Raw genomic sequence first — 27,534 nt, forward strand, 5'->3', positions numbered from 1 at the left:
TGGCTACAATGGGAAGATTCATGATATACTCCTTGTATACCCCCTACTCCCTAAACTACACCTGGGGCCGCAGACCTGGTTCCCACTTCAAACTGTTTAGCACACTATACTTCAATAGTGGTTGGTCTATTCCCGCTAGTGCGCTCCAAGGCAATACTCATTAACGAGACCACTTTCAGCGAAACCTGACGACTTGAGAACCGACATCTCCTCGCAATGACTCGAGATTCCCACACAAACCTCTCCTCTTCGCGACTTGAGGCCTGATATCTCCTCTAACGACTCGCGATCCGACCTCTCCTCGCATCGACTCGAGGTTTACCTCTCCTCTGCACGATTCAAGGCCCGATCTCTCCTCAAACGACTTGAGATCTGACCTTCCCACGTAAGGACTCGAGGTGACCACTAGTACCCCTTCTCTTGTTGATTTAGGGCCTGATCACTCCTCTTACGACTCGAGACCCGATCCCTTATCATAAAGACTCGGGGTTGACCACACAAACCTCTCCGCCTGGAGGTTCGAGGCCTGACCTCTCCCCTAACGACTCGAAGCCCGACCACTTATCTCCAGAATTCGAAGTTCACCGCCTTGTCCGTCGTGTGCCAGATCGAGAGCAGCTTATCCTAGACTCGCGCCTATCACGGGATACGCGCGGGACTTAACGCAACGACTCGGATGATTCCCGACGAAGACGTCAAAGGGATGAGGGTGAATGCATGTGGGTTGAAAATTATTTGCGAATGTTGTTTGGAGGCTACGAATTGGCTACGTGTATATTGCTCGACGCAAGAATGAAGAAGCGGTACTAAGTACATTGAGATCGCTAGAGAAACCCCCATACGAGCTCTGGTGGGAGCGAAACCCGGATTTGGGACACCTGTGGGTGTTTGGCAGTGAAGCTTATGTTCACGTGCCGGCCTCCAAGATAAACAAGATTGAGTGCAAGGTCAAGAAGTTGACGCTCGTCGGATACTCGTTGGAGCACAAGACGTACCGGTTTGTGGATCGAGCAACGGGATACATCACGGTTAGCCGAGACGCTCCCCAGCAAACATTTTAGGAGGTTTATCGCAGGGACAACAGAATTATTCAAACAATTATACCAGATGAAAAGATTGTAATAAACTTACCAAAATAGCATATATTTACAAAAGTGGAGGCGATATATCTACAAGATTCCAACAATTCGTTTTCTCCACAAAACGCAAAATAAACAATTTTAAGTAATTTGAGTAAATCGAAAAAAAATTTCCCCGCCCGAGATTTGAACTTTAGTCCTCCGAGTTCGCAGTCCGGTATCTTACCACTATATCAACTCATCAGTTGATAAGATTCACGTTACAGCTCTATTTCTAGGTGAGATTTTCTTTGTGCGAACCGGTCAAAGGAAGAAAGAGAGAGATCGGATAGAGTTTTAATCGATGGACCACCGATTTATCGAAAATCACTCAAGTCGTAAAGGTCGAATTAGCATATTCCCAACTTTTTGGAGACATATTAACGAATTGACTTAACTGCTATCCGACTGAACTATTTTTGGGCAAGGCTTGTCGTAAATGAATGATAAAAAATCACTCAATACCAACTTGTTTACGATGGTTATTGAAATTGTCTTAATATTCGATTTGGATAATCATTTCTATTACGAATTCATGTTAGCTGGGTCGGTTTATCGAGCTCGAGAATGGATCGTTGTCCGTGGAGGTTCCAGTGAAAGCAAAAAATCGTCGAATTGTAAAAGTGAGTGTATAAAAGAAAGAAGTAGAAGACGATTTAGTGAGTGAAAGTGATCCATTGGCTGCTGAAGACAGCGAAAACAATACAAGTGAATCAGCGAGTGAGAATGAAATAGGCTACCAGGGGGGGTTCGTTTCGTAGAAGTCAGGGTGAAGCTCCAAAACATCTCGATAATTTTGTTTTGGATTTCGCTGCTGGTGTTGCGGCATATGCTGTGGAGGAGCCCAATGATGTTCAATCAGCGTGAAGGAAGAATGGTTCGGCGCAATGGAGGAGGAGCTCCAATCGCATCAACGGAACGGGACGTGGGCCATGTAGTGAAGTGTATGGCCAGAGTAGTGGCGAAGAGTTTTACCCAGCAGCTTGGAGTTGACTTTGACCAAGTGTTTCCTCCAGTATCGCAGCAGGCAACCTTCTGTGCATTTCTAGGACGGCCGTGAAGCAAGGTCTTACCGTTCAACTCGTCGACGTCAAGACGCCTTATTTAAACGGGAAGCTAGACGAAGAGTTCTTAATTCGGCAACATCCTGGCTACGCAGCACCGGGAAAGCAGGAGCTGGTGTGCCGTTTGCGGCACAGTATTTATGGCCTGCGTCCGCCGGCGAGGTGTTGGAGTAAGAAGTTGCACGAAGTACTCCCGAAGTTGGGTTTCGTTCGGTGCAACGCAGATTAGTGTTTGTTTGTGAAACAGAATGAGAGTAGCAAAATGGCACTACTAGTGTACGTTGACGATATGCTTGTAGCATCAGCAGACGGTCTCGAAGTGATAAGTGTCTTGGACGAACTCAAGGACGAATTTGAGTTGATATGCTTGGGAAAATTTAGACATTTTCTGGGCATGGACGTGCAACAAGAGAAGAGAACTTTCAAGTTTCGTTCGCTACCGTATTTCGACCAGATGATAGTGGGATGGAAGAAGCTTAGACTACTAGTTCTCTCATGGATCCTGGTTTTGTGAAGACTCTAGACACTAGTGAAAAGTTGAGTAGTATCGTAGTTTAGTTGGTGGATTGCTTTATCTGGTCGTAGCTGTCAGACCGGATTCGAGTGCAATTTTGGGTCGTAAGTTTGCCGAACCTCCGAAATGTGACTGGACCGCAGCCAAACGGGTGTTACGTTATGTGAAGATGACCCGAGAGTAATTCTTGGACCTGGATGAAGAATCCGCCCTTGTGGTTATTCGGGTTCCGATTGGGGTGATGACATCGAGACGAGGCGTTCGACGTCTGGTTTTGTCTTTTAGTTTGGCTTCGGAGTTCTATCTTGGGGTAGTCCACGTCAATTATGTGTTACCCTATCCTCGATGGAACCTGAGTACGTGGCACTCAGCGAAGACTGCCAAGAAGCGCTGTGGCTCCGGCAGCTGCTCAAAGACTTGGACGAGGTTCAGCAGCAGTTCACCTAGGATACATATCCTTCGTGAAGACGGGACGAACTAGTCGTCGATCGAAACATATCGACATCAGAGAAAGGTTTGCTGAGGAGTTGTGCGTAAACAAACAATTGGACCTGGTGCCCCACTGATATGATGGTAGCCGATTCACTTACTAAACTCCTCGGTCCTTGCAAGCTTGAGCGATTTCGCGAGATGATGGGAGTCCGTAAGTAGAGGCGAAGAGGCTCGACAGTGAGAAGGAGTGTATAAGTACAATTTACTTACTTTAAAAATACAAATTTACGCACTTCTCATACGTTAGTCCAGCTGGTGGTTTACCCTCCGCTGTCAAGTGACTGGAATGCTTTGTGTGTATTCTTTCTAAATAATCGCGTTTTACACACGAACAAGTCACTATCGTTTTGCGTCTTGAATAAAGTTTCTTTTATATTAAACCAACGTAAGTGTTTTCTGAGTTTTCTCCCTGTTAGTCCGGAATATCCTTTCACCAACTTATTCCGATGATAGTTTATGTGCGTGTGCTCTCTGCTAGTGATTCCGCCCATCACTTTTTATTGGCTTGAGAATTCCCGGGATATTGAGGCGTATCCCGGGAATTAGGAATTCCCGATTTTTTTTATTCCCTAGAATTCCCAGGGGAATTCCCGGTCACTCTATTGTCCAACATTGATCTTTAATACAGTAAATTAGAATAAACGGTTTCACATTGAAGGCAAAGACCAACGTGAATGCATTATAGATTGAATTTCAAATACTATTAGATGATTCAATCAAGACAGTTTTCATTTGGCTTGATAATAAATTATCAAGTGTTTTTTCTTGATGAAGCACTATGGTTTCACGGCGCCTCGAAAGATGGCGAATAATTCTGGGTGATTTGAAGTTGCATGGGTTCAACCGCCTCTGATTCGTCTGAGAATCTGGTGTCTGCGTTTCAACGCTTCCTATTGCAACCAACTAAGGAGTTTAAATTTTCTTCTTGATATCAGCACCTTCTAAAAATCTTATGTGATATTTTTCAATTTGCTAAAGTGAGCTCTTGTTTTCAAAATGTTTATTTTAAACATAAGAAGAAAGAAGAAACCTTAACAATAGTCAAAGCAAACCCAATTGAAAGCAATATAGCCAAAAACCGATTGAGAGGTATTTGAATATCAACAATATTTCCAATACGGCAAGCACGGAAAAATTGAAAATCGCATCAATATACAATCTCAGCTCAAAGTTGAATGTGCTTTTCGCCAAGCGCCTCGTTTGGCGCTCGATATGAAATATGCAAAACAAAAATCTGTCCCGATGCTGACAGCAACTGATTCACAATTTAGTACATTGTTGTCATCGAGACTGCTTCTTGTTTTTTCCCCCTCTGCTTCTGATGTGTCTCTCAAATATCTAATAACCAATAAGATGGAAAGGGTTGGAATGCGCTCGACAGTTGGTAGTCGGTTTCATTGAACCGAAGACAATCTCAGCTCGCTCTCCAGAATCGAGAAAAACGGGTCCTTGCTGTTGCTTGCCGGGAAAGGGTCAAGAAGCGGATCGTCCTTTGACAGTACAGTGTAAAAGTGGGTTCGTTCACGTGTCTAGTTCCGTTCGGAAACTACTACTCAGCTCAGTAGTATGGTATGGTAGCAGTAATTTATTTGTGCTTCAAGGAATTTTCCGGGTGTTTGGACCACCAACATCTGTGAAAGGGATCACGTTGCTCGCTGCGAAATACGTACCGTGTCGTTCATTTCTGATTTTGAATACTTTGTGCTCATTTAAGTACCTGCCAAGAAAGGAGATAAAAAAGAGAATTTCATTAGATCGTTCAACAGAGAGAGAAAAAAATTAAAGAACGTGTTTTTTCGATAATTTTATGATGCCCTCAGCGATTTTCGTTGCAATTAAAATGTGTTGAAAACTGCGAGACCGGTTGAGCCGTTTCCGATAGAAAAAATTTTCTTTCACATTGAGCCACTTGAAAATTATATTTAAAAACATTTTTCTTAAAAATAACTACTTAAAACTAGTGAACCTGCATATGAAAAAGCGACGTCTGATCCCCGAAAGCTTGGACAAGAAAATCCTAAGTACCGTAAAACGGGGTAACATTGATCACTTGGGTAAATTTGACCAACAATAAATTTTTCCACTTTGTCATTAATAACTCAGTCTATAGTTTGAATTTTTGAAAACTGTTTCCAACGTTTGAAAGCCTATGAATTGAGTATCAAATAGGAAAATTTGGTTTGTATTTGAATTTTTCTTCTGTTTTTAAAGATGTAATTTCAAAATCTTAAAATATCTATTTTTTTTCAGGGCTCGCAAACAAACAGCACTCAGATGATACCAAAAAACATTTAGAAGCAAACGGGTTGTTGAATGTGATAGAACAACTTTTTTCTTTGTAGTTAGAGTGCTATTTTTATAGTCATTTAATGATAAATTTGTGATATTAAAAAATAAGGACATTTTCATAGAGTAAGCCCGTATTGGACAAATTGATAGGAACTCTATCAAATGGTTAACTTTGAAGAAAAATGAAAATGGAAATAATGGGAGGGCCTAGGGGAATGTGCGAAGGTTAAATTTCATTTGAATTTTGAAGCCAAAACAATTTAGCAATTGTTTTAATTTCTGCCCCTAAATGTATGCAGATCTATGTTCTTTTTTCGATTATTAATGTTTTTGAAAGAAAACGTTAAAAAGCAAGGTAAAACTGATACACTAGCATTTGTAAATATTATGAAGGTGTTTTGTATTCAAATTCAAAGCAGTCTAATAAATTTCTGCAACCATGTTTTACGTTCATAGGAGTCCAGTACTGGCTTTAAAAATATGATACATGCCACATTCCCTTCAACAGAAAAAATAATCGAAAAATATTGAAAACAGTGATCAATATTACCCCGGATTAAGGTACTATTTTCTGGCTCGATGTTCAAGCTCTTAAGGGAACGCTCAGTGAATCCAACACAACACATTGAATTTGATGCCCGATGGATCGCGATAAACGGTATGAGTTACTTGAATTTAGTTAACAATCAGATTCCAACTACAAACACGATACACCAAAGCATTGATAAAAATTGCTCCTAATCATAAATTCATAAGAAGAGCATTAATTTTTTTTTGCTTACAACATAAACTACAATACTTTCCTTGGTTGAGTTTCTAATAATAAAGCTAAAAGCTCTACACAGCAAATAAATCTGAATCCTTAAAAACACTGAAACTGAAAACCTTTAATATTACATGACAAAGCACTCAATTTACCAATGTAAATTCATCGATTGAAAAAAGTTTAATCCTCAACAGCACTGAATTCTAATGAAATGAATTTTACTTGACACGGAACGCGATTATTTGATGTAAATTTCCATCATATATGATGTATTAAATTAAGCATCACATATGATGTATTTTTCAGTGCCAAATAAATATTACACGTCTTGAACATTTTACATGTTTTTAAATTTTATACGTCTTTTAAAGTTTACAGACGTGGAATATTCGACTCGCACTGAAAATTCCATCATATGTGATGCTTTTTTTCGTTACATCATATGTGATGTAATTTTAAAAATTTTTGGTCACACACAATTCGTAACAACACTAAATAAGAAATTTCTTAAAATAACACGTAATGGAATGTGATGAGGCCATTGAATTTTAATTTTATCAATATTACAATACACTGAACGTGATAATGTCATGTAAAATAATAAACTGTCAAGAACAGGATCAGACAAATGCAAACAAAATGTCAAGTCAAGTAGTGCACCAAGGTATTTTTTAAGCAGTTTTTCCGCGAGTAAGGTTCCCAGAGATCTTCGTGAAGCAGGATGCGGTTCTGAAAGCAGCTCCAAGTTATTTATATTTGGATCCGGTACTTAAGGGGGAAAAATGAAAAGTGTGAATGTGACTCTTAATAAAAAAAAAAGTGAGATTAAAAAATCATTGTCACTAAATAAAATAAATTAAATTAATTACAATAAGGTTTTTTTTTGGTGAGATAATAACATTATTGAATCATAAATACCAATAAATAAAACAAAATAGATTCCAATCGGAAATATTTTCTTCCATTATTCAGTGATTTTATAATTTATATCATTTTTATTCTACATGTTGACAAATTTTACATCATTTTTATTTTACATGTTGCAACATTTTACTGTCGTGTAATTTCCAACTAGCACTGAAAATTCCGTCATAAATGATGCTTCTTTTTATTTACATCACATGTGATGTGTTTTTACAAATTTTTTTCGTAGTGTGTACGACAGAAGCTATGATCGATTGGAATCGAGTTTGATAGTTCTTTTGTATCGATTGGAATTTTGTGTTCCAGACGTCACTTCTCTTACATGAAGGTTCACTACTTAAAGCGATAAAATTATCAATTATTTAAAAAAAATTGCGAGACAAGAAAAAAAAACACTTGCGATGCTGTTAGGTCAATGCCTGCCTTCTTAAAATTTGTGTTATCGTTTTTTGGTCATTAATTCACAAATATCTATTAATTGCTGCTCTGTAGATTGGACTGGATAAAACAATACTTTTTAACTGGAGTTCAGATGGTCGATAGCAAATTTATTCAACTTCAATCTGAAAAAAAAATTCAAAGTTATTTTATGTAGTCCGAGATATTTTAGAATTGAAGCATAACTCAAAAACTGTGCTACTGATTTTTTTTAAATTCAATTATCGAATTCAGCGGCCGATTTCACATTCAAAATGACCTTCGGTTTATTTCGTTGAAAAATGCTATAAACTGGTGTTACCAATGGAAAAATATCAATCCAGCAAATTTGGTTGCTCAAATAAGATACCATTAGAAAGGTTAATGATGGATGAGTGGATGATTTAAAGCGAGATGCCATTTTTTTCAAATTGAAATATTTTTCAACAACTGTTGAAATAACATAATTGAATAAACTTGGCAACACTATTGCATATTCCATAGGTTCTACTATTTGGATTTCAAATTCAGGTATATTGTCAGAGTCAAAAGAATAAACAAAAAGTTATGAAAATTTAATTTTAATTTTGAATAAAAAATGGATAGGAATAAATTTACTTGTCAAGAAAGGACAACAATTTGTTCAGCTTACTTCAATGTACAAGTCAACAAGTAGAATGGTGATCTGGGACTGGGAACCTTCATTTAAATTTAGCCAACAAACTGTATGAATTTGTTTTTTAAATCTTCTACAGAATTTTATCTTTATATTAAGCTAGATTTGAAATTTGTATAAAAATCAACGCCGGATAAGTTGTAGAGTTGACAAAAAATCTCATTTTCATTCATTACGAACATCATGTAAAATACAGGATTTTTTAAAACTTGCATTATTTGTGAGAAACTTTATAAATATGCATTTTAAAGAAAGTCTCATGTGTACTTAAATTAAATCAAAAACTTTTTTAATAAACACTCCAGTATTTTAACCGGGCAATATTCGGATTAAAATCATGTATCATGAAATTAAAAATAAATCAAAGAAATTGAAAAAAATCATTGAAAACCATTCGAAGCTATGGGCAAACTAGAATGCTTACTTTAAAAGCATAAGTTTAATTCAAAATAATGCAAAATTATTACGTGCACTCTATTTCCGATAATCAATTAAGAGAAAAACAACAAGAATGGAAAAATCTTCTGTAGTTGCCTAAATACTGAGTTACTCTATTGATTTTCTATTCCAAATCCAGTCTAAGTCGGGATGAATAAGCCATATCGATGCTTAAAACCATTCGAGAAAAAAATCATAAGAAAATTTGAAACTCGAATTGAAACTTTTCAGTTCAAAGAACCAAAGTCTGAGGTACTTCTATTTCATAATTATTTTTTGCTGAAGTGAAAATCCTGAACTCAGTATATTCATTCTCAAATTGTGTTCATAATAAAAACATTTTCGTAGTTTAATTGCGAATTTTTATAAGTGATTCAATAAAAATAAATAGTTCTTCTTGTTTCCTTCTAGATTTTAAAACAGAGTTTGAATCCATTGAGACTGTCAAGCCTTGTGCTGTTCCTTTAGTTTAATGATTTTTCTGAGTATTGACAACACGAGATCATTTTTGAAGGTACTACACTTATTAGGATTCCTTATCTGATTGTCTAATTACTTAATTACTTCAAAGCTGATTCCGTATTTAAAACATCTAATCAAAATTCAATATTTATGTTTTCGACTTTTGTCACATTTAGAAGAACTTTTTCATTTTTCAATATTTGATCTGATGAGAATCTTATTCATAAATCAAAATTGTGATCGCCATTAAATTGAAAATTACACGGAAACGTTTTTTTGTGTTTTGAATATACTGAATGAAAATTAACATTTTGATAAAGAATAATGCAATGTAAGATTGATGTTTTGACTCTGATTATAATTTTTATTTTCAATTCTGTATATGAAATTTATTTGTATTCTTTTTTCTTAAATCTTGGTTTTATTCTTCTGACATTCGGGTCTGAATTTGATTTGAAATTATGATTTGAATTTGAGAAACTGAAATGTAGTTCTAATTAAAATATGATTTATGTAATTGAATTTTACACTTGAACTTTTATATCTGTATCTCCATGGAATATAAGTTGAATTCTTTTGTTTAACTTTTGAAATTTTGGATTCTCATGTTCTCTTTAATGTAGCTTCTCAATTGTCATGAGGAATTTATTTATTCTGCTTTCAATGAACTACTTAATATGAGACACAATGATGAAATGGACAACATGTATTTATTTATCTTTGATATTTTTTTCTAAAACAGATAATTTCAGTTGATAATAGAGTTATGGAAAAAATTGCGAATTGAATTTTGTATTTATTGGCTTTCATCAGAGTTTACATTTTCGATTAGTTAATTAACTGTTCTGCGATGTTTTCACGAGTTGGTTTAACAATCATTGTTTGTAGATACCAGAATCTGCCTTCTACGCAGACATAATAGTTATTTGAAGGAAATATGTTGAACAAATTTTCGGTTTCTTCGTATGTTAAAAAAATTATCTATTCTCTGAGATGGCATATTGAAAAAAATCGATTCATGTGGGCCCAACGAGAAAAATTGCTTCGGGCCCCCTGATGGCTTAATACGGCCCTGATAAAAATCTTGTAAAAGATCAATCACATATTAAAAAAAGTCTAGTTGTGAAAAGTTGTAACGTTTGTCCAGCAAACTTCAATGAGACTGTATATCTTATGAGCCTTTCTGCATCTCGGAACCCGGAACTAATCTCCCGAAAATCAACGTGAAAAGGCAAATCCCTAGCCCCAAAATCCTACAAATTACATTTAAGCCTTAACACGGTAGATGAGATTTTATTGGATTCCATAAATTCCCTGATTTCAGGGAAGGTGGCCTATGCGATTTTCTGAGCCGAAAACAACGAAAATGTTTCACGGGCCATGGAATGGAAGCGATGGCCGGCTAATTCAAGTTCCTCGAAAAACCTACGAGGAGAACAGAGAGCCCATAAACTAGGGTAATGAATGGCGGGTCCGCATTTTTGCCAAAACCACATCATTCGGCATCCCGGTGTGCGTTCGATGTTTGTCACATTTCCGGTGGAAATGCGACGTTTTGATTTTGGGGCCCGGTACACACGGAATGAAATAGTTCCTTAAACTTGCAGATCCATAATGTCCAGTAGAATGTCGTCCCGAATACAAGAGTGTAAAGATGATGATTTGAAACCTTTATTTTTAGTCTCAATTTATTCCTATGAAATTTTATTAAATTTCCAATACTACCCAAATACTTTCCGTTACAAGGAAATAATCTAATTAAGAAAAATCAAATTTGAATCATCCTAAGACCGGAACATTATGCGGTGAAGTAGAATCAAACGGTGCGATTAGAATCCTTGGATTATTTGCAACTTATAAGGTTGCCATCTATAAACATTTGGATTACCTACTGGTCTTTTGCTGACAACCGCTGATTCTGACAAAAAAGGATCTGTCAAATAAAATTGCTTGAGTACACAATCTTGTTACTTATTTTATGCATTCACTAGGCAGTGTAAGTAAATAAGAAAGACAGGTTTCTTTTTTGCAGGCTCAAGCAGCAGCTCAGGCAGTTGACAATAAAAATGGAAAACATAACAATCCGGTAACGAGATGAAAGTTTTTATAACTGCACTCTAAAAAACAGAGTTATATCACAGCTTTTCTCTCCACTGTTCACTAAAAATTTGGATTAATTTGAACCGAAAGATTTTTTTTATGTTAAGAATCGACGTCCAGTTAATACTTCTGAACAGTTAAAGTCTGTTGATGATGCTATTGGGAATTGGGAGTGCCTCTGATCAAGGTTGCCGAAAAAAATTCTGTGTTTTTGACAAAAAAAAAATCTCGAATTCTGTGTATTGAACCTAAAATTCTGTGATGGTTTTCTGTGACTCTATTTCTATAAAGTTCATTGGAAAATCATGTCAAACATCAACAAATTGGAAATTACTTACATTTTTAATAAAAAAAAAATCAATGTACATTACCTTGTTTTCATATTTTCAAGATTCAGAGTCAGAAATAAAAAGTCGAAAGCGATGAAAAATATTTATAATTTTTTAAATCTGTTCAAAATTTAGAAAATCTGTGAATTCTGTGAAAATTTTAAAATTTCTGTGATCTGTGACGATAATTTGCGCAAAATTCTGTGATAATACAGATTTTTCTGTGATTTCGGCAACCTTGCCTCTGATCGCGTCGTGTAATTTGCGTGTGTAATTTTATGGTCTTTCTGGGCTATTTAACTACCACGTTTTCAAATTGTCAAGTTTCAAAGTTGATCAATTCAATAACTTTTAGAATCATTTTTTTTAAATATCTAAAAGTGGGGTGAGTCATAAATTCTCGCATGGATTTAAATTTATCTATTCTGCATCGCCTGAATATTTTTTTTTACAAATAATTGGTCATTCGGCTGAAGAATTCGTCTTACGAAAAACTCATCACTCTATAAACTCGACCCGGGTCGAAACAAAGTCGGACCTTTTATCCATTGATTCATTGCCTGGTTTTGGAAAAAAGTTAAGGATTACATATCGTTCTAACTTTTGGAGAAAAGTTATATGATATTAAATGATATGATATTAAATGATATTAAGAATATGAGAAGTTAAACTTTCCAATAAGAAATGATGAAATCATGAAAATGAGCTCAAGTCACCAAAACTAAAAACGTTTGCCGGGAACCGTAAGCCTCTAGGCTTGAAATCATCTTAACTATTTTTTTGAGTCACCTAAAAGCTAACGATTTTCCAGCTAAATTATTTTATTATTGATACAAAATTAAGCTTACACAATAGAGTGCCCTAAGTTTGTATGAGAAATTAAAAACCATTGGAATATTATGCACTGCAGGCTAATATTGATCCTAGGCGTAGTACAAGATTTTATTCCAAATTTGGGTCAGATCGGACCACGGGAAGGGGTCGCTCAACGAGCTTGAAGTTTGAATGGGATATTGAGACATTTTGTTCGCGAGGAACATGAATGAATAACCAGTTTTTTTTTATCAAAGACTCTGGTCCCCTTCGGTCGATTTCTTTTGAAATCGGGTTTTCTTAAAGCCTAAATTATTACAAATATTATAAGGGTTCAAAAATTGGCTGACATTTTTAAGGATGATATTCACCACTGTCAATGAGGCGTCAAAATGTTCGACCACCCCGACCGGAACACTCAATTTGAAATGCATGCTATTTCGTCAAATCATGACGGATTTAGATTGTTTTTGTTGCGTTAGATTGTAAAATCTTACTTTTTTCAAATATTTGGTTGTGGTTGTGGATAATATTCACGTGATAGCACAGATGAAGTGATATTTCGGGGAGAAGTCCAGGCGAAACTTTATGGGAGAATTAAATTTCTTGATCCCCATTTCTTGTTTTCATTATATTTTGAAGTGAAAATTACACCCAAGAACCCCGTATTCGCTGTAAAATGCGCATAAGCTAAGTGTGATGATTATACACGACTTTTTTTTTTTTTTTTTTTTTTTTTTTTTTTTTTTTTTTTTTTTTTTTTTTTTTTTTTTGTAGCGACCCACCACACTCCCCCACACCAAAAGGCTCGATTGAGCCCCCTGGTAATGGACGCTACTGTTCTCAGCACGTCTGGCAGCAATTGGACAAAGAAATATTAAACTAAAAACGCGAACAAAATTTTACTCATGCTGAGAACTCAAAATGGTTATAATCTAGTGCGAGGAAATGTGACGATACTAATTTAACTAACTTACAACTATGAATCTCAATGGAAAGAGATTTCCTTTTAAGAGATTCACTTTCAATTAAACAAAAAAATTTATAAAACATTCTACATCTAAACTAAAATTTACAAAGGATTAACGCTACAAATTAAAAAAATTTTAAAACTAGCTTTGTTCGACTTGTTTTATTGACTAAGTTTTTCTTTGAATATTTGAAGCAATTTTATTTTGAAAGTTGGGCGACTATTTATTTCTTTTAATTCATTGGGTAAGTTGTTGTATTTTGTTGGTCCTATGAAGGAAATTCTTCTCTGTCCTAAAGTAGTTATCGATCGACAACGTTGCAAATAATTCAAACGGCGGGTGTTGTGTGTTCTTACTCCAGTAGTAAAGGTCAGGTTTTGGATAGTATTTGATGAGTGCAGATTATCGAAAACATACATTATGGTTTGGAAATCACAAAGATCTACTAAAGGTAAAATGTTATGGGAACTGGAAGAGTAAATAAGTTTAGTTGGGTATAGCATGGGAAGCCTGTAAATATTTTTTAAACACCTGTTTTGCAGAGATTGTAGTTTTTGTAAAAATGATTGAGATGCTCTTCCCCAAATTGATATGAGATAGTGTAATACTGAGTGGATGAATGCATGGTAAAATTTCAACAGAACATGTTGAGGAACAAAGTGTTTTAACCTCCAGAGCACTCCACAGAGAGGTGAAATTCTTTTTTCTAAATTTTGTATATGACTTTTCCACGAGAGAGTATTGTCTAAATAAATACCTAAGTATTTGAAGCTATGTACTTCTTGTATGACAAACTGGTTCATATATGGGTCCCTGTGTGGTGGTATTACTTTCCTCGACGAGCGAAACAACATATATTTAGTTTTAGCGTAATTTAGTGAGAGTAAATTGCTGTTGAAATATGTTGATAGCAGCTTTAAATCATTCTCCAAGTAATCTATAATAGAACTTGCAGATTTTCCTGAATAGAACAGAGCTGTATCATCAGCGAAAAGCCTAGCTGTGCCAATTAGTGGAAGATTACTTATATCATTTATATAAAGAAGGAATAGTAATGGCCCAATGTTACTGCCTTGAGGAACGCCTATGCCTATATTCCTTAGTTCACTATTTACTCCTTCAATTACAACAAATTGTTTTCTGTTTTCGAGATAACTTCTGATAATATCGTTAGCTATTCCTCTTAGTCCATATTTGTTTAATTTGGCCAGTAAGATGTCATGGTTAAGTGTATCAAAGGCTTTTTTCAAATCTAGAAATAATGCACCAACTATGTTCTTAGAATCTATATTTTCAATTATGGAATCGACAAGTTCAGAAATCGTGATGAGGGTGCTTGAACCTGCTCTAAACCCGTATTGCATTTTGTAAAGAACGTTATTATTATTAAGAAAACTTAGAATTCTATTTATGAGCAATTTCTCAAATATTTTACTAAAAACGCTGAGACTAGATATAGGTCGATAGTTATTAATATCTTCAGGATTACCCGATTTAAATATAGGAGTCACTTTTGCTGTTTTAAGACAATCCGGGAAACTTCCTGATTCTATTATTAAGTTGAAGAATTTTTTGATGGGCGAAAAAAGAATGTTGTTATATTTTACTACGCTGGTAGGGAAATAATCTGATCCACAGCTTTTTTTGTTTTTAAGAGAAAGTATGATCGATCTAACTTCAGTTTCATCAGTTGGTTGCAAAAAAATTGAGTTCCGCACTTCGTTAATATTTGCCAAGACATCATATTCCCTTTCAATTGGTATTTCCTTGGCAAGATCTGATCCGATCGATGAAAAATATTTGTTGAACTTATCAGCAACACATTTTTTGTCTGTTATGAGGTTTTCACCTTGCATGAGATTGATCGATGGAGATGTTTTAGATTTTCCCAAAAGTTGGTTGATATTTTTCCATAGTTTAGAGTGGGGGGTATTGTTCAGTAGACGTTCAAAATATAAACGTTTGCAAGTTTTCTTATCATGGTGTAGTTTTTTATTAATGTGTTGAAGCATTTCTTTTAGATAACTATCATTAGGATGTTTTTTAACACGTTTTAAGTAGTTGTTTTTCAGTTTTATCAAGGCCCAAAGGTCGAAGGACATCCAAGGGCAATATCTTCCTTTCAAATTTATTTGTTTAGATACTGTTTTTGTGCACTGCTTGAATATACGATTGTATGTAGCTGTTATTTCTTCAATACCGTTATTTACGTTGTCTCCTGGGGCATAAGATCTTAAAAATTCCGAAAACAAATTATTAAGTTTAGTGTGATCCGTGATATCTTTATTCAAGACCATTCTTTGTTTTTCTGATAATATTTCTAGAGTGGTAAGTACTTGTGAATGGTCACTTATATCTGTGAGTATCGTATGATTTGATAGGCGTTCGATATCTTTAATTTTACAAATTACATGGTCTAGGATATTTTGACTTCTAGGTCGGGTTGGGTACGAATTTGTGCAAGCAAAACTATAGGACTCCAATAATGATTTTTATTTGCACACAACATTTGTATTGACAAGATTAACAGGAACATTTAAATCACCAACAATTAGACATGAATGTGTGTCAGGTACAGTCGAAAGAATGGATTCAAATTGATCACATAACAAATTGAAAGGATACTTAGGTGGTATGTAAATGCCATGTACGTCTAAAATTTGACCACAGAGGGTTATTTCAACACTTATTCTATGAAAACCATCACAAGCAACATTAATCTTTGGTTTTAAATTTAAGTTCTTATTAACATACATAGCCAATCCACCGTAAGGCTGTTCTCTACAAGAAAAAATAGAAATGAATCCAGGTATATTATATATGGAACAATTATCTTTAGTAAGCCACGTTTCACTAATTACAATCACATCAACTTTTACATTTAAATGTTCGATGGTCTCAAGAATACTATCAAATTTGTCCATGCTATTCATACTACAGATGTTCCATTTTTCCAAAATTTTGAGAGTTTTATGATTATTTTTTGTGTTAAACTGAGAAATATCAATATTTTGATTATTATTGCTATAGTTATGACTTTGATTATAATTATGATTATTGTTAATATTAAGATTTAGATTAAGGCTATTATTATTATTGACATTATTATTATTGATAATGCTATTATTAAAATTATTGCTATTTCTAATGCTAATATTATTACTATCATTGACATTATTTATATAATTTAAATTATTATTTTGACTGCGACAATTAAGATTAAAATCATCTAAATTATCGTAGATGCTATTCAAGGCGGTATCCATTTTTATTTTTATTTATAGTTGATCAAGGAGAGGAAAGTAATATTTAATTTCTTTTGCGCTTAGGAGAAGGCGTATCTTTTTGAACTAGCGGTGTGTCATTATTAAGTTGAATCAGATGTTTGCTTAAGAAGTTGTGTAGTTCAAGTTTGCTTTTGATCGATATTGGCTTAGAATCCTCAGATTTTTTACGAGTATAGCACCTCCCCTACCAGGCCAAATGTATTTCATTTTCAATAAATCTTGAGACTCTCTGAGCTCTGTTAAAATTTCCATGCCTAGCGGAGTTAGTTCATCACGAATTGAGACGTTTGTTGCTCTGCCATTGATCAATAATGAGGGGTCAATTGCTGTTGAGGAAAGTTTACCATAACTTCGCTTTTTATTGAAAATTTCTTCCTTAATCGCGGTGCTTTTAAGAGAAAATTTTATTGGAGGAATAATATCATTTGTTTTTCTAGCAGAATAAAGTCTAACCGCATATTCAACATGTTCTATATTCAAATCATATCCAAAAGAACAGCATGTTTTACGAACTGTTTCTACAGTATTTTCATTATTAGCAAGCGGTAAACCGAAGATCATACAGTTTTTTGATACAGCTTCCTTATTAACTCGATCCAAATTGGTTTCAAGCTTATAGACTTCATTTTTAAGATTTGAGTGTTTTTTTTGGAGATTCGTTACCTCCGTTTCTAGAGCTTCGTTACGGGATTTTAAGTCTTTAAAGTCAGTTTGAATTTCTTCAAACTTCAAAGACAAAAATTCCTGAGAAGACTCTATTGCGGATGTAACGGATTTCATTTCTGTTTTAAGTGAAGAAATTTCTGTTGCCACAACGTTTTGAATGACTTCTTTAATTTGGTTATTTATGCTATTAATAATAGTGTCCTGATCGTTGCGTTGTCCAATAATTTTGAAATATATATCTGCACAGTTTAAATCACATATTGTTGTTTTTTTATTTTACGAGCTGCACTACCTAGTATGTTTTGCAACGAAGATGCACACTTTTAAAACAATAATCGCAAGTTAAAACTTGGTCAGGACAATTTTCCACGTTTTTACATTCAACACATACAACACTAGTTTCATTTTCCATTTTCGCAATACAAAAGGCAACAAAAAATTTAAAGAAAAACAAAGTCAAAAACCTGTTTAAAGATAATTGTAAATGAGTCGGAAGATTAAAAAGCTATAATTATTAAATATTTAAAACTAAAAATGAAAAAGGCAGATCACAAAAAGATAGTCTGATATTTTTTGTTTCCAAGTTAAAAAAAAAATTTATAAGATCAAAGTCAAATAGTTAAAAAGCAAAAAGTTAAAAATATTACGACAATTTTGTACAAAAAAGCAACTCAACACAAATAAGAGATGATTGAGAAAATATTTAGTCAGGTGATAAAATAAAATACAGCAATTTAATAAGAATTAAAGCAACTAGTTGTTCGTAATTAATTTACTTTCAAGAAGATTCACTTAAATTTGTTTGCACTGTGTACTAAGTACGAGAAGAATGTTATTACTGAAACATCAGCATGTACTATAGCTAATATTGTGTGCTACTGACCAGTGCAAAGGACAGCTCTGATATTCGCTTATTATTGCTACTGATTTTGACCAAATCTACACCGCTCAGCAGACGAGATTGACTAACAAGCCAAGCAAGTGCTAGAACCACAATCTCAGAAACAATACACATGCAATGAGACGGCAAATGACAAACGACTAGCACCATGCAGTATGATGCTCCCATCAGTCGAAGGCGAGGAAAGAAAAAAAAACTCGATCAAGTGAGCTACTGGCAGAAGCACAAGCTATATTGAACAGCTTCTTACGAGGTGCTACTGGTGTTCGCTTAATCTACACCGCTTGGCGAACGAGATTCACTAACAGGCCAAACAAATGCTAGAATCACGAGATGAGGTACAATGGAAAAAGTTCGCAACCGTTTTTGGGGGCCGTACATCCACGCGCAGCACGCAATTAATCAAGTGTAAAGTTATATAGACTCGGCACTTGATTAGTTTGCCTGCTGCTGGGTGGAACAGTAGATAAAACAAATAGATGTGAAGATATTGAATGTAAAAAAATAAAATATAAAAGACATGAACATGAGGATACGCACTCTACTCACCAGGTGAAAGAATGTGTACTATACCGTCGCTCTCACTTTTATTAAAAGATGCACTTCACTTATCAAACACAAGATTTTTTTTTCCTGAATTAACACAAATTATGACTTATTATGATAATCGGACGTTATCAACATGAAAACGAATCACTTATAATGCAAAAGAGCACAGTTCAAATATTTTTAAAATACATTAAATATCCCAAAAATAACATTTATGCTAGAGCAAATCAAGAACAAGTTTAGTCGAACAAAGCAAGTGCTGCCAGATCTTAAGCTTAGCATAAAACTTCATCGTTGAGGATAAATTTTCAACTGTTTTTTTTTTTTCTTAAATTGCATAACCACAGGGGCTAAGGAACAAAGCTGTCAGTACTTTTTCGGTTGTAATGCATGCCAAACGATAAAACCTTCATTCTTGAAAAAAGTGCTATCGCAAGGAGAATCTTAGAAACAAAAAAAAGCTGTAAATGGATCTATTTTTCGAATAATTAACATTTTGGCAGAATTAGAAACAAAATGTTCAAGAAGTTGGCATAAGTACAAAGTTGTGAGAAACGAATATTCGCGAAAAATAAAAGAAGCTAAAAACCAATCCTAACAAATCTAATGGGAAACAATTGTGGAAAACAATAAAAAGGTTGATGAAGTCAAATAGTACCAGGACAGATTCGGTCTCATTCAACGGAGTTGAAGTCAAAGACGAAAAAGAAATAGCTGAGAAGTTCAATGACTTCTTTATTGATAGCGTCATGGAAATTCATAACAGCATCCCGGCAAGCTCTAATGGCTACGTGGATCAGAGTATGTACAACAGTGGAGAATTTCACACATTCGACACAATAAGTAGTCAAGATTTTGACGAAATAGTAAACGATTTGAAACCCACAGCTGGTATCGAAAATGTCTCCCTAAAAATTTTTAAGGATTCGTTGCTGGTATTAGCCAACCCGTTGAGAAATGTTATAAACACGAGTCTGCAGTTAGGAATAATACCTAATACATGGAAATGTTCTACTGTAGTTCCCATTGAAAAACAGAAAAATGCACAAGAGGCGACGTTTTATCGTCCTATAAATATGTTAGAAATTCAAGAAAAGGTTCTAGAATTAGCAGTAAAACAGCAAATCTTACGCTTTATTGAGCGTGAAGACATATTGATTGCTGAACAGTCTGGATTCAGAAAGCAGCATTCAACTGAATCTGCAGTTAACTTAATACTTCGAAATTGGAAGATTAATATTGAAAACGGAAACTACATAGTGGCTGTGTTTCTAGACTTCAAGAGAGCATTCGAAACTATTGATCGGCTACTGCTGTTAGAAGTGTTGGTAAAAATTGGCATCAATGGTACGGTTCTAAGCTGGTTCAAAAATTATTTGGAGAATAGAATGCAACGAACAAAATATGGTTTATCTTATTCGCGATACAGAGAAAATAACCTAGGAGTTCCCCAAGGAAGTGTGTTGGGTCCCTTGTTATTTTTTATTGTACATCAATGACATGAAAATGTGCTTAAATCACGGCCGTCTCAAGCTATTTGCAGATGATTCCGTCTCCTATTGGAGTGGAAATGACCTAGAACTCGTTGTACAGAAAGCAAATGCTGATTTGAAAAATATTGCAGATTTTTTGAAACACAGAAAATTATGTCTAAATCTTGATAAAACCAACTGGATGATTATTGGAAATCGCAAAATAGGAGTAAGCCCTAAGTTATTAATCGATTGTTGTGAGATCAAAAGGGTTCGTCAAGTCAAATACCTAGGTGTACAAGTCGATGAAAAATTGAATTTTATAGCTCACATAGACTACACAATCAAAAAGATTGCCGTGAAATATGGTGTACTTTGTAGAGTAAGTAGATATATGACTTTCTGGTCGAAAATAATCTACGTTAAATATGTTATTATGCCACATTTCGACTATTGCGCTACAATTTTACTGCATGCATCTGATACACAAACAAAGCGCCTACAAAAAATACAAAATAAGATCATGCGAGTAGTGATACGATGTAATCGATACACACCAAGTTCATTGATGCTCGACATACTTCAATGGTTGTCAGTGAAACAGAGAATTGCGTATAACAGTTTGATTTTTATATACAAAATGAAGAACGGAATGTTACCGGCTTACTTAATGGACGGTTTGCAGTACGGCAACGATGTACATAGCTACAATACGAAGCCCATGATTTCAGATTACCGAATTCGAGAAAGGAAATGACAAAACGATCAGTTTTCTACAACGGTCTAAAAATGTTTAACAGCCTGCCGCAGAATATCAAAGACAGTTCAAACATAAAAACTTTCAAGAAACTGGCAATACAACACGTTAAACAGACAATTTGAAATATTGACTAATCCTAAAAAGGATCATATGCTTGTGATGAAGATCTGGCGAAATACCAGATATAAAATTGTACGGTGATGGACATACGCGGGAGTTAGACAAACAAGTCGTACAGAATTAGATAAAATAATGCAAACAAAATTATCCATAGGATAAACTGTCCCTCCCACTTCTAAAGAAGCGTGTGGGGTGGAGGAAGGACCCAATTGGGCCTGTGGGACCATCACAAAAAAAAAAAAAGAAACCCTGGTCCATGTGTTTTTCGATCTGGTGGTTCTGATTGATACAACCATTTTTAATTGATTTAAAAAAAATCTTATGTTCAGTAGAAGAGATGAAAAATAAACCTCGCCTAAAGACATTCGAATATGTACAATAATTACTTTTCGTATAAGTTAAGTTATTTCAGTTATATGAGAAACAATTTTAAAAATAAATAAATAAATGAGTCAGTCTAAAATATTTCCAAATTAAGGAAAAATGGTTGAAGTGTGGTATGCATTACAACCGGAAAAAGTCAGATTCCTTAGCCCCTATAGTTGTGCAATTTAAGAAAAAATGGTCAAAAATTTATCCTCAACGATAGAATTTTTCGTTTATCAAAATTGCTTCTAATCATCACACTAAGCTCATGCGCATTTAACAGCGAAAACGGGGTTTTAAGGGGTAATTTTCATTTGAAAGTATGATGAATACAAGAAATGGGGATCAAGTAAATTAATTCTACCCTAAAGTTTCACCTGGTTTACTTCCCGAATTATCACATGAATATAATCCACAACCAAAACCAAATATTTGAAAAATCTGAGATTTTACAATCTAACGCAACAAAAACAATTGATTGAAAACTGGTTATTCATGTTCCTCCCGAACAAAATATCTCAAAATCCCATACAAACTTTCGGCTCGTTGAGCGACACCTTCCCGGGGTCCGATCTGGCCCAAATTTGGTATGGAACCTTGTACTAATAGACTAAGTCGATTTGGGGTCATTTTTGAATTTCTCAAACCCTGGGGTCTTAAAAGTTTCGTTTTGGTCCAAAACTCATCCATGGTTTTTTGCAGAATTTTTAAGTTACGTTTACATGAGTAAATTTGAACTTTTAGGTTTGTATGGGAAAATTGAATATATTGTACTGAAAAATCAACATCATTTTTGTATCTTCTGTGGAACCGAACCTGCTAATGGTTTTTGTGCCAATTTATAAATTTCTTACAGGAAATTTTCCGCTGAACAACTTTGTCGAACATTATAACTTCGTATCTTTTAAGACAAAAAAGTTATTAGCTCCCTAACAGGTGTATGTCTTTTGGGATTGATAAACAAGAAATTCAATTGACACTACTGCTGGGTGTCTAGCGAAGTATTGCAAGACCACTTTTCATGCCATACTTCGTGGTCCCAGGGTTTGAGAAATTCAAAAATGACCCCAAATCGACTCAGTCTATTGTACTAAGCCTAGAATTAATATGAGCCTGCACCGCATTACTTTCTCAAAAGTCGGGTCATTTGAGCTGTATTACACAAGTTTGATTTCAATATGAGAACCAGACTTTTGATTTGTCTGATTCGCATACAACTCTGTCAAATTCATCAAAATTTGCTCGATTGTTTATGTGGCCAAGTAGAACCCAAAACGGTTTTATAAAATTGAAACAAGTCGGCTTAATGTTCATATGTTACATGCTGGCCACGATAGTTGCTCTCTGGAGCCACACTATAAAAGTGCGTAAATGTAGATTTTGGTTCCTAGCTGTTGTTTTTTCACTTGTCAGCTCATTTTGGTATTTTGTACTAATGTTGACCATTTGAAGGCAAAACTGATCTAGGATCGATATCTTAGAGGAAAAGTCGTATTAAGAGGAGGCAATGGGGGCAATGTTTTGCAATTGAATATTTTTTTATTTATCTCGTCAACCGTGGCGTAGACTAGTTTGAAACATGTACATTTCCTTAAGAATAGGTTTAAGCTGTGTCTACTCTACATTTTTTCTTAAGAGTTTAGATTTCTTCGATTAAAATATTGTTTGAGTTTATGCCGAAACATTGTAAAGTCAATGGTTTCACAGTGTTGATTGTAAGAGGCCATCATGCGCTTTGTTGGCCCGATTTTGCGTAGTTCGTGCGATAGTGGTAAATGAAAAATAAATTTCGATTTCGGAGTTGCCGAGTAGGTTCATAAATAAAAGTTTAATTTTGATAGAATTTCGTTTGAGTCTCTACGCTGCTAAACGATATCGTTTACAAATGAAATCATTGCATATTCGCGGCGTGCTTTTAGTGTTTGTATGTCAATAAGCATGCAGCGCGCTTTATATGATGGAAGGGGAAATGATGTCCAATCTATTTTACGAAGGGCATATAGTAGGAATTTCTTTTGAACTGATTCTATTCTTTCTTCGTGTGAAATTCAATATGGGAACCAAACAACGCTTCAATATTCCAGTAAAGACCTTACATAGGCAATATATAGTGTTTTTATTGTGTATGGGTCTTGAAAGTTAAAGCAAAAGCGCTTAATAAAGCCCAGCATTAGGGTGTTCCAAAATTGCATAATGTCTGGGAATCTGGGAGCTCACCCTCCAACTGGTAGATTAGGATGGGGAGAACAAACTTTTGTATGGAGCCGACTGAATAAAATTTTGTTTAGAGGTTTCGCAAACGCGATCTTTGAAAAAAAGTCCACTTTCAAAAGATTTGATTTTAAATAAATTCTGGGTCCAAAAATTTACACAAAATTTATATATTTCATATTTTTTTTAAATTTTGTTTAGATTAAATTGTACACGTAAAAAATTAAAAATGAACCAAATTTGCATCAAAATGTAAAACAAGCAAGCTATTTTTAAGAAAAAAATTTTTTTGTTCCAAAACTTTGTATTCAACTGACCAAAATGTGTACCTAGCGTAAAATGTGTTTATACCAATGTCATCAAAAGATGCGGATTTATATGCACTTATACTTTGCTGAACAAAGCATGTTGTTTGTCTCATAGTGGGAAGAGCTATTCACGGTTTAATCCTAAATAAAAATCACAATTTAGGATATTTGTTATTTAATTTATCAAGTGCATGGTTAATGGCCAAGTTCAGTTGATCGCATAAGTTCAAGTACGGTTTTAAATTTTCATTAGTATTGTTATTTTTGTTTCGATTATAGTCGTTTTACCATCATTATGGCATTCGCGACTTTATCAACGTTGCAGTTGGCGAATCGTTATTGAAAAACTTATCCAGTACAACTGTGTTCGATGTTTACTGTTGGGCTCGAACTCGCGGACATCTGCTCAGGAGACAACAGACTTGCCAACTGAGCTATATCACAAGCCCATTCATTAGTATTGTGCTTTTTGTTTTTGATTCTTTAAGTTCATGATTTGTCTGTTGAACAAGACCGGGTACTTAGAGTTGCTGTGTGTGTAAAATTGTGTAAAGGATGTCAGCAGCAATTTCGACATTTCCTTCATTCCTAAAACTTTCTTGCCAATTAATACTGTTTAATCTATTCTCAATGTTTTCATTATTTGCAGATTGGTATTCAAAGACTTCTTCATATTCGCAGTCGTTGGGTCTTTGATGTTCATGTATAAATATGGAATATTCAATCGCCGGGAGGAAAAGCCTCCTTTTTCCATAAAAGGTTTTGCGCTTCAATAACGCAGAAATGTGTATTAGTAATAGGTCCAAATAGCAATTTTGCTGGTTTTTTATGTGATTAATTTGAATCAATCCCAAATTAGCAATTTTGTCAAAAATGAACTGCAAAGTTTCATTGTCCCCAACGACAACGACAATAAATTAAAATTTCAGTCGCACTCTGTCTTTCGGAAGAACTTTTTGAATGTGTATCTGCTTCAAAAGTGTTCGTATCTAATTCTACTTCCGCAGAAGGCGTCCTTGCTTGCGAAAATTTGAAGGGAGAGTGTGGAAACCGGGCACCGGGCGACCTAGGGGGGCTCCACGAAAAAAAACTTAATATTACTATAACCATACCAAATACTAGAAATCTGGAAAAAGCATACAAGAAAAGCATAGCATAGCAACTAGAAAATTTTGAATTCATCATCTGACACACGTCAGCAACGTTAAAATCGTTCTCAATACTTTCAAATAAAATCAAATTTAGATAAAGCTACGTTAAACAAATTTAGCCCAATTTCAGTTTTCTGTTTGCTTTTTTATCCTTTCTATAAATCCAGAAAAATACGGACTTGTATTTACAATATTATGACAACCATCCAGACCGTAGTTTGCTTTACTTATGCACAGCATGGCGAGGAGTTAAGATTTAACATCCAGTAACACACCGCCTCCGGTCGATGTTTTGCTGTTGAGTGGACTTCGATCGCAACGAAACACTGCGTAATCAAAGCCGATAACCTGACTAGATAGAGTGCGGTCGTTGAGCCATGTTTCAGTAAAAGCGATAATGTCGTAGCAGGAACACGAAGTGGCGAGGAAATAGTCAATCAAGCAAGAATTGATACCACCGACATTCTGGTAGTATATGTTCATCGAGTCGGCTGATTCAGAAGCAGAACAGGAACGACGATCACTGGAAAGGCAAATTCCATCAGGCGGAGAAGGACTGTCGGTGATATAATACTTGCCAGATAACGCAGGCTGGAGAACCCCTTCACCACAGACGAACTCAGGGCCGGGACGACTGTTGACGCTGGCTGGAATCAGCGCGACTGAGTCGAAGGGCTCAGGGGTCTCCGTAATTCCTAGTTCGTTGCGTCCCGGTGCTGGAGGCCCAGAAGAAGTCGAAGGATTAACGAGGTCCGGAAGATTTGACGGTGTGCATCTGTGGTAGAGTGGAAACAGGATACGCGAGGGGCATGTTCTTAACATAAACTGGTACTTGCCTGGAGAAGAGGCCTGGAGAACCCCATCACCTCCAACGAACTCAGGGGCAAGACGACTGAAGACGCAGGCAGGAAACAGCGCGACTGAGTCGAAGGGCTCTGGGGTCTCCATAGAGCTCAAGTCGATGCATCCTGGTGTTGAATCCCAAGAAGAAAAAGCCGAGGCACTTGCTGGTAGCCCTCGAAGCGTCTGTGATGGTGTAAAATATTATCACACAGAGATAATGTTCTCGAAGAAAATAAATACTTGCCTGGAAATGCAGGCTGGAGAGCCTCATTACCACGATCGAACTCAGGGCTAGGACGGCTGATGACGCTGGCTGGAAACTGCGCGACTGAGTCGAGAGGCTCTGAGGTCTCCAAAGTGCTCAATTCGTTGCGGCCCAGTGCTGAATCCCAAGAAGCAGCGGCTACTTCGAAGGCATCGGTGCTGTAGAGGACTGAACCGTGCTGATTGAGTTCGGTGTGGTTGCTTCCACAATCGGCTGGATAAGTTGAACCAATGGGACAGGAGTCATAGGCCGTCGGTTGAAGTTTTTTGGCTGATCCACAAATTCACGGAACAGCATACCCGAAGGCCAGGTATTTGGGCACAAAGCTACGTCTTTGTAGACTGGATCTAAACCGATTTTGAAAGAGACGTATTGTCTGGACGAGCCATCTACGCCTTTTGGAAGCAGTCGTTTCACATCCACTGGTATAGATAAGTCCAAGCAGCGGGATACTATTTTGCCAACGTCCTCATCCGTTATCTGGGGCTGAAGTCCAGCTAAGTATAGCCAGAATTTAGGTGTCGGAGGTGGAGGTACAATGAAAGGGACTGAAAGATCGCTGAGATCAACAGACTTCGTTCCAGTCATTGTAGAAGAAAATAATGATACTCCATCGTTTCCGCGGCGACGCTTAAGTTTTGGTGACTGATAAGTTTGTGGTGTCGCTTTTAGTGGAGGGAACGAGTGAAACGTCTTTGGAGGATTTTGCTTCAAAGCCATGTCATCAACTTTTTTTTGACAATAAGTCGAGTTGAAGCGCCAGTTTTTCAAGAACAGTACCGGGGAAATCAATTAATCAATTTTCGGGCCAGGGTTACCATCATTGATTGAAATGTCATCAATGTAACAACGGATGCTACGCCCGTTAAGCTCGGTTCGACATGGGGTGCAGATAAAAATTACCTTACCCTGTGTGAACAGTTCTCGGTTGAGTCGAATGTTGAACCCACAGCACTGCTGGCTGATGTGAAAATAGTTGCCACAAAATCCACATCCGATTGGTTCTAGATCGTTTATCATTAATTGGCACTCCCCACAGCTTATACTCTTTCATGTTGGCCATTATGTCGATGAAAAACAATTTCGAAAGATTTCTACAAATCTTCACCTGCACTTTACTCGAAAGGTTTCCACAATCGACGTTAAAAAAAAACTATTTAACGCGCAAAAAGAAAGTTCCTCATCTGTTCAGAATATTATCTGTGCCACGTTGAGAGTGGGGCCAGGTCAAAACAAACGACAATAACAATGCGGATCGGAAC

This window comes from Uranotaenia lowii, chromosome 3 (assembly GCF_029784155.1).
Source record: "Uranotaenia lowii strain MFRU-FL chromosome 3, ASM2978415v1, whole genome shotgun sequence".
In the NCBI taxonomy this organism is placed as follows: Eukaryota; Metazoa; Arthropoda; class Insecta; order Diptera; family Culicidae; genus Uranotaenia; species Uranotaenia lowii.